Genomic DNA, 18,918 nt, shown 5'->3' on the forward strand with positions numbered 1-18,918 from the left:
CATATACAGATTCATTCCTACAGATCAATGTACATTTAATAACAATATCATTAGTACTACATCTACATTAGCTATAATGTCATATACAGATACATTCCAACAGATCGATGTACCTACATTTAATACCAATGTCATTATTACCATATCTAAATTAGATATAACGTAATATACTGATTACTACCCACAGATCAATGTACATTTAATAAGAATATCATTAGCGCTATATCTACATTAGATATAATGTCATATACAGATTCATTCCCACAGATCAATGTACATTTAATAACAATATCATTAGTACTATATCTACATTAGCTATAATGTCATATACAGATACATTCCAACAGATCGATCTACCTACATTTAATACCAATGTCATTATTACCATATCTAAATTAGATATAACGTAATATACTGATTACTACCCACAGATCAATGTACATTTAATAAGAATATCATTAGCACTATATCTACATTAGATATAATGTCATATACAGATTCATTTCCACAGATCAATGTACATATAATATCAATATCATTAGTACTATATCTACATTCGATATAATGTAATATAGTTATTCGTTCCCACAGATCAATGTACATTTAATAACAATATCATTAGTACTATAACTACATTAGATATGTAATATACATTTTGAAACGATGCCATTATTACTATATCTGCGTTGGACATAATCTAATATACTGATTCCTTCCCCCAGATCAATGTACATTTAATAACAATATCATTAGTACTATATCTTCATTCGATATAATGTAAGAGACTGATTCATGTCCACAGATCAACATACATTTAATAACAATATCATTATCACTATATCTACATTAGATACAATTTCATATACAGATTCATTCCCACAGATCAATGTACGTTTAATAACAATATCATTATTAATGACATTGTTATGAAATGTACATTGATCTTTGGGAACGAATAAGTATATTACATTATATCGAATGTAGATATAGTACTAATGATATTGTTCTTAAATGTTCACTGATCTGGGGGAAGGAATCAGTATATTACATTATGTCCAACGCAGATATAGTAATAATGGCACAGTTCCTAAATGTATATAACATATCTAATGTAGATATAGTGGTAATGATATTGTTATTAAATGTACATTGATCTGTGGAAATGATTCTGTATATGACATTATATCTAATGTAGATATCGTAATAATGATATTGGTATTAAATGTACATTGATCTGTAGGAATGAATCAATATATTACATTATATCGAAAGTAGATATAGTACTAATGATATTGTTATAAAATGTACATTGATCTGTGGGAGGGAATCAGTATATTACATTATATCGAATGTAGATATAGTGCTAATGATATTGTTATTAAATGTACATTACATATATAATGTAGATATAGTGCTAATGATATTGTTATTAAATGTACATTACACATATAATGTAGATATGGTACTAATGATATTGTTATTAAATGTACATTACATATATAATGTAGATATAGTACTAATGATATTGTTATTAAATGTACATTGATCTGTGGGGATTAATCAGTATATTACATTATATCTAGTGTAGATATGGTAATAACGACATTGGTACAAAATGTAGGCACATTGATCTGTTGGAATGTATCACTATATGACATTATATCTAATGTAGTCATAGTAATAATGATATTGTTTATAAATGTACATTGATCTTAGGGAAGGTATCAGTATATTACATTATATCTAATGTAGATATGGTAATAATAATATCGTTATTAAATGTACATTGATCTGTGGGATGGAATCAGTATATTACATTATGTCTAGTGTAGATATGGTAATAACGACATTGGTACCAAATGTAGGCACATTCATCTGTTGGAATGTATCATTATATGACATTATATGTAATGTAGTCATAGTAATAATGATATTGTTATTAAATGTACATTGATCTGTGGGATGGAATCAGTATATTACATTATGTCTAGTGTAGATATGGTAATAACGACATTGGTACCAAATGTAGGCACATTCATCTGTTGGAATGTATCATTATATGACATTATATCTAATGTCGTCATAGTAATAATGATATTGTTATTAAATGTACATTGATCTGTGGGAACGAATCAATATATTACATTATATAGAATGTAGATATAGTACCAATGATATTGTTATTAAACGTACATTGATCTGTGGGAAGGAATCCGTATATTACGTTATATCTATTGTAGATATGGTAATAATGATATTGTTATTAAATGTTCATTGATCTGTGGGTAGTAATCAGTACATTACATTATATCTCATGTAGATATCGTAATAATGACATTGGTATTAAATGTAGGCACATTGATCTGTTGGAATGTATCTGTATATGACATTATTTATAATGTAGATATAGTAATAATGATATTGTTATTAAATGTACATTGGTCTGTGGGTAGTAATCAGTACATTACATTATATCTAATCTAGATATGGTAATAATGACATTGGTATTAAATGCACATTACATATCTAATGTAGATATAGTACTAATGGTAGTGTTATTAAATGTACATTGATCTGCGGGAATGAATCAATATATTACATTATATAGGATGTAGCTGTAGTACCAAGGATATTGTTAGAAAATGTACATTTATCTGTGGGAAGGAATCAGTATATTACATTATATCTAATGTAGATATGGTAATACTGATATTGTTTTTAAATGTACATTACATATCTAATGTAGATATAGTACCAATGATATTGTTATTAAATGTACATAGATCTGTGGGTAGCAATCAGTATATTACATTATATCTCATGTAGATATCGTAATAATGACATTGGCATTAAATGTAGGTACATTGATCTGTTGAAATGTATCTGTATATGACATTATTTATAATGTAGATATAGTAATAATGATATTGTTATTAAATGTACATTGATCTGTGGGTAGTGATCAGTACATTACATTATACCTAATGTAGATATAGTAATAATGATATTGTTATTAAATGTACATTACGTATCTAATGTAGATATAGTACTAATGATATTGTTATTAAATGTACATTGATCTGTGGGAATGAATGAGTATATTACATTATATTCAATGTAGATATAGTACCAATGATACTGTTATTAAATGTACATTGATCTGTGGGAAGGAGTCTGTATATTACATTATATCTAATGTAGATATGGTAATAATGATATTGTTTTTAAATATACATTACATATCTAATGTAGATACAGTACTAATGATAATGTTATTAAATGCACATTCATCTGTGGGAACGAATAAGTATATTACATTATATCTAATGTAGATATAGTAATAATGATATTGTTATTAAATGTACATTGATCTGTGGGAATGAATCAGTATATTACATTGTATCTAATGAAGATATGGTAATAATGATATTGTACTTACATGTACATTGATCTGTGGGTAGAGATCAGTATATTACATTATACCGAATGTAGATATAGTACCAATGATATTGTTATTAAATGTATATTGATTTGTGGGAATGTATCAGTATATTACATTACATCGAATGTAGATATAGATCCAATGATATTGTTATTAAATGTACATTGATCTGTGGGAATGGATCTGTGTATTACATTATATCTAATGTAGATATGGTAATAATGAAATTGTTTTTAAATGTACATTACATATATAATGTAGATACAGTACTAATGATGTTGTTATTAAATGTACATTTTTTGCTAATTTTCATTTATCCCGACCTTGCGTTCCTCATCGGGTACGCTGCATCTGGAACTTTCCACGTGAGGGGCGCAAGGAAGGGCCTTGCTAATTTATTTCTTCTCATCGTTACCTGTTCGCGCTTCTCCGATCTTGTGCTCTTCTAATAAAACAAAGATCTCTTTCGATACCGGAAATATCATTGTAAAGGCCACTTTAATTAAGCAAACACGAATGAACTAAGTCGTAATAGATTCGAATATTCCAGAACTTTAGAATTGCGACGCATGAAACCTGTTGTAGCGTTAGAGGGGTAGAAAGAAATGGACAACCTTGGACGAAGGTAGAAGGAAAAGCCAGGAAGGGCTGAGGGAACTAGGAAGAGCGGCCAATTAGCCCAATACGCGCGGGATTTCCCCTCCGTCACGTACCCCGATTTGCCAAATGATGTCCCCACTTTGGGCCCTTGATCGCGGGTCGAACCCTCAGACACGATCGCTTGACGGAGGCAAATCACTCTTCGTCGATAAGTCGCAAGGTGCGTGACGGGGAGCCCGTGTTCGCGTAGAGATAGAGTTGTTAATCAAAACCCGCGTAATTAGATTGCTCGGCAAGTCCTCTTCAAGGCAGAGTGTCGAGAGAGTTTCGGTTCGGGGTTTTGTGACAAGGACTCAAACGGATACGTTAAATTCTTTTCATACTCTTCAAATTCTATCTTTTCTCTTTCATTTTATATCGTCTCGTGTATTAATTATTTTTCTTTCTTTTTCTGCGCCGCGTTGATTTAAAAATACTTTGTGTTCGTTTGTAATAGTTTGAATTCGTCTCGTAACACCGTAATAAAGGCCGATCGCGAACGCGTGGTGCAGTGGCAGTTTCCTCATCTTTTCTTTGATTTCCAGATTTCTCAACGACACCAGCAAAAGAAAGCGTCTATCACTCACTATTATTAGATATTATTTCATCTTGTTTCCTGGTAAGTTGTCCATTTCATTTTATCTAATACGACGAATCTGGACGTAGCGAGGCAAAACGGGCGATCTACGAAACCGCGTATTCTGGAAAGTTTCCCTCTAGATCGTTCCGTTCACAATAGAGACATAAGGTATCGAATATTTAAAATATTTAGAAAACTCCGATTTCACACAAAAGAAGGCGGCCCCACGAAACCGTGATTCTGGTAGTTTACCCTCTGGGACCGTTCTTTCCTTTTGTTCGCGTTTAATTCTTTATACGACATCGTCGCTCGAATCGTCGAATCGTTTAATCAAACATTAACTATTCCATAATCAATAGTCTCACTTTCATACAACCTAAACCTTTCTTAACAATGCATTTATTTTCCCTTGTATTTCAAACAGCTCGCATTTTCTGTTAACCAACCATTTTATTGTCACGTTTACCTTTTTTTGAGATTATATTTTTGTTACGCCTAAACTGTTTTAATTCATTTACGTTTCAAGCCACTTCTTTTCCTGCATTTTCACGCCTACCATCTCCGTACAAATTCACACGACGGGCCCGTATGGGACTAGAGCATTGACGAACCCAAATAAATTCTTAATTAACTATTAATTAATCTATCAACTCTTTTATTGTTCTAATCGCGAAAGATCTAACATCGTCTCAAGCGATTAGGACTGGTGGCAGCCGCTAATACCGTTCTCAACCGCGTATCAGCCAACAATTTAATTAACCTCACGTAAAATCAAAAATTTTTCTTATTTTGTACGTCGCGCGCCGTCTCTCTCTCTCTCTCGCTCGCGACGTAACAGTACATTGATCTGTGGGAACGAATAAGTATATTACAATATATCGAATGTAGATATAGTACTAATGATATTGTTATTAAATGTACATTGATCTGTGGGAATGGATCTGTATATTACATTATATCTAATGTAGATATGGTAATAATGATATTGTTTTTAAATGTGCACTACAAATCTAATGTAGATATCGTACTAACGATATTGTTATTAAATGTACATTGATCTGTGGGAATGAATCAGTATATTACATTATATCTAATGTAGATATGGCAATAATGATATTGTTATTAAATGTACATTGATCTGCGGGTAGTAATCAGTACATTACATTATATCTCATGTAGATATCGTAATAATGATATTGGTATTAAATGTACATTACATATCTGCAGATCTAGCTCAAGGAAAGGGGCCTCACGGGCATATTCGGAGATATTTCTTCCTATTGTTGTTCTTCTTCTGCACAGCTAAGCTGGAAGTGGCATTTGCAGCTCGGAATAGTGCAGAGTTATCTCAAAGAACAGGGCCACGGTGTTTCTGTATCTTTATTATGTTGGTGCGGCTTCGGAACTTTTAAATATCTTGATATATCTCGAGAACTACGCATCTGATCAAAAAATATCATAGAACATAAATAGTAGAAAACTTAATTCTCTACAAAAAAGGTCTCTCAACATTTTGCCATAGCTCGCTTCGTTTCCGAGATATTTGCAGATTTATCTCAAGGGAAGGGGCCTAACGGACATATTTCGAGATATTTCTTCTTCTTGTTGTTCTTCTTCTGCACAGCTAAGCTGGAAGTGGCATTTGCAGCTCGCAATAGTGCAGAGTCATCTCAAAGAAAGGGGCCACGGTGTTTCTGTATCTCTATTATGTTGGTGCGGCTTCGGAGCTTTTAAATATCTCGATATATCTCGAAAACTACGCTTCTGATCAAAAAATATCATAGAACATAAATTGTAGGAAACATGATTCTCTACAAAAAAGGTCTCTTAACATTTTGCCATAGCTCGCTTCGTTTCCGAGATATATGCAGATTTATCTCAAGGGAAGGGGCCTGACGGACATATTTCGAGATATTTCTTCTTCTTGTTGTTCTTCTTCTGCACAGCTAAGCTGGAAGTGGCATTTGCAGCTCGCAATAGTGCAGAGTTATCTCAAAAAAGGGGCCACGGTGTTTCTGTATCTCTATTATGTTGGTGCGGCTTCGGAACTTTTAAATATCTTGATATATCTCGAGAACTACGCATCTGATCAAAAAATATCATAGAACATAAAAAGTAGGAAACTTAATTCTCTACAAATAAGGTCTCTTAACATTTTGCCATAGCTCGGTTCGTTTCCGAGATATTTGCAGATTTATCTCAAGGGAAGGGGGCTGACGGACATATTTCGAGATATTTCTTCTTCTTGTTGTTCTTCTTCTGCACAGCTAAGCTGGAAGTGGCATTTGCAGCTCGCAATAGTGCAGAGTTACCTCAAAGAAAGGGGCCACGGTGTTTCTGTATCTCTATTATGTTGGTGCGGCTTCGGAACTTTTAAATATCTGGATATATCTCGAGAACTACGCATCTGATCAAAAAATATCATAGAACATAAAAAGTAGGAAACTTAATTCTCTACAAAAAACGTCTCTTAAGATTTTGCCATAGCTCGCTTCGTTTCCGAGATATTTGCAGATTTATCTCAAGGGAAGGGGCCTGACGGACATATTTCGAGATATTTCTTCTTCTTGTTGTTCTTCTTCTGCACAGCTAAGCTGGAAGTGGCATTTGCGGCTCGCACTAGTGCAGGGTTATCTCAAAGAAAGGGGCCACGGTGTTTCTGTATCTCTATTATGTTGGTGCGGCTTCGGAACTAATAAATATCTCGATATATCTCGAAAACTACGCATCTGACCAAAAAATATCATCGAACATAAATAGTAGGAAACATAATTTCCTACAACAAAGGTCTCTCAACATTTTGCCATAGCTCGCATCGTTTCCGAGATATTTGCAGATGTAGCTCAAGTGACGGGGCCTGACGGACATATTCCGAGATATTTCTTCTTCTTGTTGTTCTTCTTCTGCACAGCTAAGCTGGAACTCGCATTTGCAGCTCGCAGTAGTGCAGAGTTATCTCAAAGAAAGGGGCCACGGTGTTTCTGTATCTTTCTTATGTTGGTGCGGCTTCGGAACTTTTAAATATCTCCATACATCTCGAAAACTACGCATCTGATCAAAAAATATCATAGGACATGAATAGTAGGAAACTTAATTTCCTACAAAAAAGGTCTCTTAAGATTTTGCCATAGCTCGCATTGTTTCCGATATATTTGCAGATTTAACCCAAGGGAAGAGGCCTGACGGACATATTTCGACATATCGATGTACATTTAATAACAATATCATTATTACTATATTTACATTAGATATAATGTCATATACAGATACATTCCAACAGATCAATGTACCTACATTTAATACCAATGTCATTATTACGATATCTACCAGAGATATAATGTAATATACTGATTCATTCCCACAGATCAATGGACATTTAATAACAATATCAATAGTACTATATCTACATATGATATAACGTAATATACTGATTCACTCCCACAGATCAATGTCATTTAATAACAATATCGTTATTACTATATCTACATTGGATATAATGTAATATACAGATTCATTCCCACAGATCAATGTACATTTAATAACAATATCATTAGTACTTTATCTACATTCGGTATAAAGTAATATACTGATTCCTTCGCACAGATCAATGTACATTTAATAACAATATCATTGGTACTATATCTCCATTCGATATAATGTAATATAGTGATTCATTCCCACAGATCAATGTAGCTACATTTAATACCAATGTCATTAATACCATATCTACATTAGATATAATGTAATATACTGATTACTACCCACAGATCAATGTACACTTAATAACAATATCATTATTACTATATCTACATTAGATTTAATGTCATATAGTGGTTCATTCTAACAGATCAATGTACCTACATTTAGTACCAATGTCATTATTATCATATCGACACTAGATGTAATGTAATGTACTGATTCCTTCCCACAGATCAATGTACATTTGATAACAATATCATTGTTACTATATCTACATTCGATATAATGTAATATACTGATTCATTCCCACAGATCAATGTAGCTACATTTAATACCAATGTCATTAATACCATATCTACATTCGGTATAATGTCATATACAGATTCATTCCTACAGATCAATGTACATTTAATAACAATATCATTAGTACTACATCTACATTAGCTATAATGTCATATACAGATACATTCCAACAGATCGATGTACCTACATTTAATACCAATGTCATTATTACCATATCTAAATTAGATATAACGTAATATACTGATTACTACCCACAGATCAATGTACATTTAATAAGAATATCATTAGCGCTATATCTACATTAGATATAATGTCATATACAGATTCATTCCCACAGATCAATGTACATTTAATAACAATATCATTAGTACTATATCTACATTAGCTATAATGTCATATACAGATACATTCCAACAGATCGATCTACCTACATTTAATACCAATGTCATTATTACCATATCTAAATTAGATATAACGTAATATACTGATTACTACCCACAGATCAATGTACATTTAATAAGAATATCATTAGCACTATATCTACATTAGATATAATGTCATATACAGATTCATTTCCACAGATCAATGTACATATAATATCAATATCATTAGTACTATATCTACATTCGATATAATGTAATATAGTTATTCGTTCCCACAGATCAATGTACATTTAATAACAATATCATTAGTACTATAACTACATTAGATATGTAATATACATTTTGAAACGATGCCATTATTACTATATCTGCGTTGGACATAATCTAATATACTGATTCCTTCCCCCAGATCAATGTACATTTAATAACAATATCATTAGTACTATATCTTCATTCGATATAATGTAAGAGACTGATTCATGTCCACAGATCAACATACATTTAATAACAATATCATTATCACTATATCTACATTAGATACAATTTCATATACAGATTCATTCCCACAGATCAATGTACGTTTAATAACAATATCATTATTAATGACATTGTTATGAAATGTACATTGATCTTTGGGAACGAATAAGTATATTACATTATATCGAATGTAGATATAGTACTAATGATATTGTTCTTAAATGTTCACTGATCTGGGGGAAGGAATCAGTATATTACATTATGTCCAACGCAGATATAGTAATAATGGCACAGTTCCTAAATGTATATAACATATCTAATGTAGATATAGTGGTAATGATATTGTTATTAAATGTACATTGATCTGTGGAAATGATTCTGTATATGACATTATATCTAATGTAGATATCGTAATAATGATATTGGTATTAAATGTACATTGATCTGTAGGAATGAATCAATATATTACATTATATCGAAAGTAGATATAGTACTAATGATATTGTTATAAAATGTACATTGATCTGTGGGAGGGAATCAGTATATTACATTATATCGAATGTAGATATAGTGCTAATGATATTGTTATTAAATGTACATTACATATATAATGTAGATATAGTGCTAATGATATTGTTATTAAATGTACATTACACATATAATGTAGATATGGTACTAATGATATTGTTATTAAATGTACATTACATATATAATGTAGATATAGTACTAATGATATTGTTATTAAATGTACATTGATCTGTGGGGATTAATCAGTATATTACATTATATCTAGTGTAGATATGGTAATAACGACATTGGTACAAAATGTAGGCACATTGATCTGTTGGAATGTATCACTATATGACATTATATCTAATGTAGTCATAGTAATAATGATATTGTTTATAAATGTACATTGATCTTAGGGAAGGTATCAGTATATTACATTATATCTAATGTAGATATGGTAATAATAATATCGTTATTAAATGTACATTGATCTGTGGGATGGAATCAGTATATTACATTATGTCTAGTGTAGATATGGTAATAACGACATTGGTACCAAATGTAGGCACATTCATCTGTTGGAATGTATCATTATATGACATTATATGTAATGTAGTCATAGTAATAATGATATTGTTATTAAATGTACATTGATCTGTGGGATGGAATCAGTATATTACATTATGTCTAGTGTAGATATGGTAATAACGACATTGGTACCAAATGTAGGCACATTCATCTGTTGGAATGTATCATTATATGACATTATATCTAATGTCGTCATAGTAATAATGATATTGTTATTAAATGTACATTGATCTGTGGGAACGAATCAATATATTACATTATATAGAATGTAGATATAGTACCAATGATATTGTTATTAAACGTACATTGATCTGTGGGAAGGAATCCGTATATTACGTTATATCTATTGTAGATATGGTAATAATGATATTGTTATTAAATGTTCATTGATCTGTGGGTAGTAATCAGTACATTACATTATATCTCATGTAGATATCGTAATAATGACATTGGTATTAAATGTAGGCACATTGATCTGTTGGAATGTATCTGTATATGACATTATTTATAATGTAGATATAGTAATAATGATATTGTTATTAAATGTACATTGGTCTGTGGGTAGTAATCAGTACATTACATTATATCTAATCTAGATATGGTAATAATGACATTGGTATTAAATGCACATTACATATCTAATGTAGATATAGTACTAATGGTAGTGTTATTAAATGTACATTGATCTGCGGGAATGAATCAATATATTACATTATATAGGATGTAGCTGTAGTACCAAGGATATTGTTAGAAAATGTACATTTATCTGTGGGAAGGAATCAGTATATTACATTATATCTAATGTAGATATGGTAATACTGATATTGTTTTTAAATGTACATTACATATCTAATGTAGATATAGTACCAATGATATTGTTATTAAATGTACATAGATCTGTGGGTAGCAATCAGTATATTACATTATATCTCATGTAGATATCGTAATAATGACATTGGCATTAAATGTAGGTACATTGATCTGTTGAAATGTATCTGTATATGACATTATTTATAATGTAGATATAGTAATAATGATATTGTTATTAAATGTACATTGATCTGTGGGTAGTGATCAGTACATTACATTATACCTAATGTAGATATAGTAATAATGATATTGTTATTAAATGTACATTACGTATCTAATGTAGATATAGTACTAATGATATTGTTATTAAATGTACATTGATCTGTGGGAATGAATGAGTATATTACATTATATTCAATGTAGATATAGTACCAATGATACTGTTATTAAATGTACATTGATCTGTGGGAAGGAGTCTGTATATTACATTATATCTAATGTAGATATGGTAATAATGATATTGTTTTTAAATATACATTACATATCTAATGTAGATACAGTACTAATGATAATGTTATTAAATGCACATTCATCTGTGGGAACGAATAAGTATATTACATTATATCTAATGTAGATATAGTAATAATGATATTGTTATTAAATGTACATTGATCTGTGGGAATGAATCAGTATATTACATTGTATCTAATGAAGATATGGTAATAATGATATTGTACTTACATGTACATTGATCTGTGGGTAGAGATCAGTATATTACATTATACCGAATGTAGATATAGTACCAATGATATTGTTATTAAATGTATATTGATTTGTGGGAATGTATCAGTATATTACATTACATCGAATGTAGATATAGATCCAATGATATTGTTATTAAATGTACATTGATCTGTGGGAATGGATCTGTGTATTACATTATATCTAATGTAGATATGGTAATAATGAAATTGTTTTTAAATGTACATTACATATATAATGTAGATACAGTACTAATGATGTTGTTATTAAATGTACATTTTTTGCTAATTTTCATTTATCCCGACCTTGCGTTCCTCATCGGGTACGCTGCATCTGGAACTTTCCACGTGAGGGGCGCAAGGAAGGGCCTTGCTAATTTATTTCTTCTCATCGTTACCTGTTCGCGCTTCTCCGATCTTGTGCTCTTCTAATAAAACAAAGATCTCTTTCGATACCGGAAATATCATTGTAAAGGCCACTTTAATTAAGCAAACACGAATGAACTAAGTCGTAATAGATTCGAATATTCCAGAACTTTAGAATTGCGACGCATGAAACCTGTTGTAGCGTTAGAGGGGTAGAAAGAAATGGACAACCTTGGACGAAGGTAGAAGGAAAAGCCAGGAAGGGCTGAGGGAACTAGGAAGAGCGGCCAATTAGCCCAATACGCGCGGGATTTCCCCTCCGTCACGTACCCCGATTTGCCAAATGATGTCCCCACTTTGGGCCCTTGATCGCGGGTCGAACCCTCAGACACGATCGCTTGACGGAGGCAAATCACTCTTCGTCGATAAGTCGCAAGGTGCGTGACGGGGAGCCCGTGTTCGCGTAGAGATAGAGTTGTTAATCAAAACCCGCGTAATTAGATTGCTCGGCAAGTCCTCTTCAAGGCAGAGTGTCGAGAGAGTTTCGGTTCGGGGTTTTGTGACAAGGACTCAAACGGATACGTTAAATTCTTTTCATACTCTTCAAATTCTATCTTTTCTCTTTCATTTTATATCGTCTCGTGTATTAATTATTTTTCTTTCTTTTTCTGCGCCGCGTTGATTTAAAAATACTTTGTGTTCGTTTGTAATAGTTTGAATTCGTCTCGTAACACCGTAATAAAGGCCGATCGCGAACGCGTGGTGCAGTGGCAGTTTCCTCATCTTTTCTTTGATTTCCAGATTTCTCAACGACACCAGCAAAAGAAAGCGTCTATCACTCACTATTATTAGATATTATTTCATCTTGTTTCCTGGTAAGTTGTCCATTTCATTTTATCTAATACGACGAATCTGGACGTAGCGAGGCAAAACGGGCGATCTACGAAACCGCGTATTCTGGAAAGTTTCCCTCTAGATCGTTCCGTTCACAATAGAGACATAAGGTATCGAATATTTAAAATATTTAGAAAACTCCGATTTCACACAAAAGAAGGCGGCCCCACGAAACCGTGATTCTGGTAGTTTACCCTCTGGGACCGTTCTTTCCTTTTGTTCGCGTTTAATTCTTTATACGACATCGTCGCTCGAATCGTCGAATCGTTTAATCAAACATTAACTATTCCATAATCAATAGTCTCACTTTCATACAACCTAAACCTTTCTTAACAATGCATTTATTTTCCCTTGTATTTCAAACAGCTCGCATTTTCTGTTAACCAACCATTTTATTGTCACGTTTACCTTTTTTTGAGATTATATTTTTGTTACGCCTAAACTGTTTTAATTCATTTACGTTTCAAGCCACTTCTTTTCCTGCATTTTCACGCCTACCATCTCCGTACAAATTCACACGACGGGCCCGTATGGGACTAGAGCATTGACGAACCCAAATAAATTCTTAATTAACTATTAATTAATCTATCAACTCTTTTATTGTTCTAATCGCGAAAGATCTAACATCGTCTCAAGCGATTAGGACTGGTGGCAGCCGCTAATACCGTTCTCAACCGCGTATCAGCCAACAATTTAATTAACCTCACGTAAAATCAAAAATTTTTCTTATTTTGTACGTCGCGCGCCGTCTCTCTCTCTCTCTCGCTCGCGACGTAACAGTACATTGATCTGTGGGAACGAATAAGTATATTACAATATATCGAATGTAGATATAGTACTAATGATATTGTTATTAAATGTACATTGATCTGTGGGAATGGATCTGTATATTACATTATATCTAATGTAGATATGGTAATAATGATATTGTTTTTAAATGTGCACTACAAATCTAATGTAGATATCGTACTAACGATATTGTTATTAAATGTACATTGATCTGTGGGAATGAATCAGTATATTACATTATATCTAATGTAGATATGGCAATAATGATATTGTTATTAAATGTACATTGATCTGCGGGTAGTAATCAGTACATTACATTATATCTCATGTAGATATCGTAATAATGATATTGGTATTAAATGTACATTACATATCTGCAGATCTAGCTCAAGGAAAGGGGCCTCACGGGCATATTCGGAGATATTTCTTCCTATTGTTGTTCTTCTTCTGCACAGCTAAGCTGGAAGTGGCATTTGCAGCTCGGAATAGTGCAGAGTTATCTCAAAGAACAGGGCCACGGTGTTTCTGTATCTTTATTATGTTGGTGCGGCTTCGGAACTTTTAAATATCTTGATATATCTCGAGAACTACGCATCTGATCAAAAAATATCATAGAAGATAAATAGTAGGAAACTTAATTTCCTACGAAAAAGGTCTCTTAACATTTTGCCATAGCTCGCATCGTTTCCGAGATATTTGCAGATTTACATCAAGGGAAGGGGCCTGACGGACATATTTCGAGATATTTCTTCTTCTTGTTGTTCTTCTTCTGCACAGCTAAGCTGAAGGTGGCATTTGCAGCACGCAGTAGAGCAGATTTATATGAAGGAAAGGGGCCACGGTGTTTCTGTATCTTTATTATGTTGGTGCGGCTTCGGAACTTTTAAATATCTCGATATTTCTCGAAAACTACGCATCTGATCAAAAAATATCAAAGAACGTAAAAAGTAGTAAACTTAATTCACTACAAAAAAGGTCTCTCAACATTTTGCCATAGCTCGCATCGTTTCCGAGATATTTGCAGATTTAGCTCAAGGGAAGGGGCCTGACGGACATATCCCGAGATATTTCTTGTTCTTGTTGTGCTTCTTCTGCACAGTTAAGCTGGACCTGGCATTTGCAGCTCGCAATAGTGCAGAGTTATCTCAAAGAAAGGGGCCACGGTGTTTCTGTATCTCTATTATGTTGGTGCGGCTTCGGAACTTTTAAATATCTCGATATATCTCGAAAACTACGCTTCTGATCAAAAAATATCATAGAACATAAATTGTAGAAAACATAATTCTCTACAAAAAAGGTCTCTTAACATTTTGCCATAGCTCGCTTCGTTTCCGAGATATTTGCAGATACATCTCAAGGGAAGGGGCCTGACCGACATATTTCGAGATATTTCTTCTTCTTGTTGTTCTTCTTCTGCACAGCTAAGCTGGAAGTGGCATTTGCAGCTCGCAATAGTGCAGAGTTATCTCAAAGAAAGGGGCCACGGTGTTTCTGTATCTCTATTATGTTGGTGCGGCTTCGGAACTTTTAAATATCTTGATATATCTCGAGAACTACGCATCTGATCAAAAAATATCATAGAACATAAAAAGTTGAAAACTTAATTCTCTACAAAAAAGGTCTCTTAACATTTTGCCATAGCTCGCTTCGTTTCCGAGATATTTGCAGATTTATCTCAAGGGAAGGGGCCTGACGGACATATTTCGAGATATTTCTTCTTCTTGTTGTTCTTCTTCTGCACAGCTGAGCTGGAAGTGGCATTTGCGGCTCGCACTAGTGCAGAGTTATCTCAAAGAAAGGGGCCACGGTGTTTCTGTATCTCTATTATGTTGGTGCGGCTTCGGAACTTTTAAATATCTCGATATATCTCGAAAACTACGCATCTGATCAAAAAATATCATAGAACATAAAAAGTAGGAAACTTAATTCTCTACAAAAAAGGTCTCTTAACATTTTGCCATAGCTCGCTTCGTTTCCGAGATATTTGCAGATTTATCTCAAGGGAAGGGGCCTGACGGACATATTTCGAGATATTTCTTCTTCTTGTTGTTCTTCTTCTGCACAGCTAGGCTGGAAGTGGCATTTGCGGCTCGCACTAGTGCAGAGTTATCTCAAAGGAAGGGGCCACGGTGTTTCTGTATCTCTATTATGTTGGTGCGGCTTCGGAACTTTTAAATATCTCGATGTATCTCGAAAACTACGCTAGAGATCAAAAAATATCATAGAACATAAATTGTAGGAAACTTAATTCTCTACAAAAAAGGTCTCTTAACATTTTGCCATAGCTCGCTTCGTTTCCGAGATATTTGCACATTTATCTCAAGGGAAGGGGCCTAACGGACATATTTCGAGATATTCCTTCTTCTTGTTGTTCTTCTTCTGCACAGCTAAGCTGGAAGTGGCATTTACAGCTCGCAATAGTGCAGAGTTATCTCAAAGAAAGGGGCCACGGTGTTTCTGTATCTCTATTATGTTGGTGCGGCTTCGGAACTTTTAAATATCTTGATATATCTCGAGAACTACGCATCTGATCAAAAAATATCATAGAACGTAAAAAGTAGGAAACTTAATTCTCTACAAATAAGGTCTCTTTACATTTTGCCATAGCTCGCTTCGTTTCCGAGATATTTGCAGATTTATCTCAAGGGAAGGGGCCTGACGGACATATTTCGAGATATTTCTTCTTCTTGTTGTTCTTCTTCTGCACAGCTAAGCTGGAAGTGGCATTTCCAGCTCGCAATCGTGCAGAGTTATCTCAAAGAAAGGGGCCACGGTGTTTCTGTATCTCTACTATGTTGGTGCGGCTTCGGAACTTTCAAATATCTTGATATATCTCGAGAACTACGCATCTGATCAAAAAATATCATAGAACATAAAAAGTAGGAAACTTAATTCTCTACAAAAAAGGTCTCTTAACATTTTGCCATAGCTCGCTTCGTTTCCGAGATATTTGCAGATTTATCTCAAGGGAAGGGGCCTGACGGACATATTTCGAAATATTTCTTCTTCTTGTTGTTCTTCTTCTGCACAGCTAAGCTGGAAGTGGCATTTGCAGCTCGCAATAGTGCAGAGTTATCTCAAAGAAAGGGGCCACGGTGTTTCTGTACCTCTATTATGTTGGTGCAGCTTCGAAGCTTTTAAATATCTTGACATATCTCGAGAACTACGCATCTGATCAAAAAATATCATAGAACATAAATTGTAGGAAACATAATTCTCTACAAAAAAGGTCTGTTAACGTTTTGCCATAGCTCGCTTCGTTTCCGAGATATTTGCAGATTTATCTCAAGGGAAGGGGCCTGACGGACATATTTCGAGATATTTCTTCTTCTTGTTGTTCTTGTTCTGCACAGCTAAACTGGAAGTGGCATTTCCAGCTCGCAATAGTGCAGAGTTATCCCAAACAAAGGGGCCACGGTGTTTCTGTATCTCTATTATGTTGGTGCGGCTTCGGAACTTTTAAATATCTTGATATACCTCGAGAACTACGCTTCTGATCAAAAAATATCATAGAACATAAATTGTAGGAACCATAATTCTCTACAAAAGAGGTCTCTTAACATTTTGCCATAGCTCGCTTCGTTTCCGAGATATTTGCAGATTTATCTCAAGGGAAGGGGCCTGACGGACATATTTCGAGATATTTCTTCTTCTTGTTGTTCTTCTTCTGCACAGCTAAGCTGGAAGTGGCATTTGCAGCTCGCAATAGTGCAGAGTTATCTCAAAGAAAGGGGCCACGGTGTTTCTGTATCTCTATTATGTTGGTGCGGCTTCGGAACTTTTAAATATCTTGATATATCTCGAGAACTACGCATCTGATCAAAAAATATCATAGAACATAAAAAGTAGGAAACTTAATCCTCTACAAAAAAGGTCTCTTAACATTTTGCCATAGCTCGCTTCGTTTCCGAGATATTTGCAGATTTATCTCAAGGGAAGGGGCCTGACGGACATATTTCGAGATATTTCTTCTTCTTGTTGTTCTTCTTCTGCACAGCTGAACTGGAAGTGGCATTTCCAGCTCGCAATAGTGCAGAGTTATCTCAAAGAAAGGAGCCACGGTGTTTCTGTATCTCTATTATGTTGGTGCGGCTTCGGAACTTTTAAATATCTTGATATATCTCGAGAACTACGCATCTGATCAAAAAATATCGTAGAACATAAAAAGTAGGAAACCTAATTCTCTACAAAAAAGGTCTCTTAACATTTTGCCATAGCTCGCTTCGTTTCCGAGATATTTGCAGATTTATCTCAAGGGAAGGGGCCTGACGGACATATTTCGAGATATTTCTTCTTCTTGTTGTTCTTCTTCTGCACAGCTAAGCTGGAAGTGGCATTTGCGGCTCGCACTAGTGCAGCGTTATCTCAAAGAAGGGGGCCACGGTGTTTCTGTATCTCTATTGTGTTGGTGCGGCTTCGGAACTTTTAAATGTCTTGATATATCTCGAGAACTACGCATCTGATCAAAAAATATCATAGAACATAAAAAGTAGGAAACTTAATTCTCTACAAAAAAGGTCTCTTAACATTTTGCCATAGCTCGCTTCGTTTCCGAGATATTTGCAGATATATCTCAAGGGAAGGGACCTGACGGACATATTTCGAGATATTTCTTCTTCTTGTTGTTCTTCCTCTGCACAGCTAAGCTGGAAGTGGCATTTGCAGCTCGCAATAGTG

The sequence above is a fragment of the Osmia lignaria genome, unplaced genomic scaffold (assembly GCF_051020975.1).
Source record: "Osmia lignaria lignaria isolate PbOS001 unplaced genomic scaffold, iyOsmLign1 scaffold0016, whole genome shotgun sequence".
NCBI classification, from domain to species: Eukaryota; Metazoa; Arthropoda; class Insecta; order Hymenoptera; family Megachilidae; genus Osmia; species Osmia lignaria.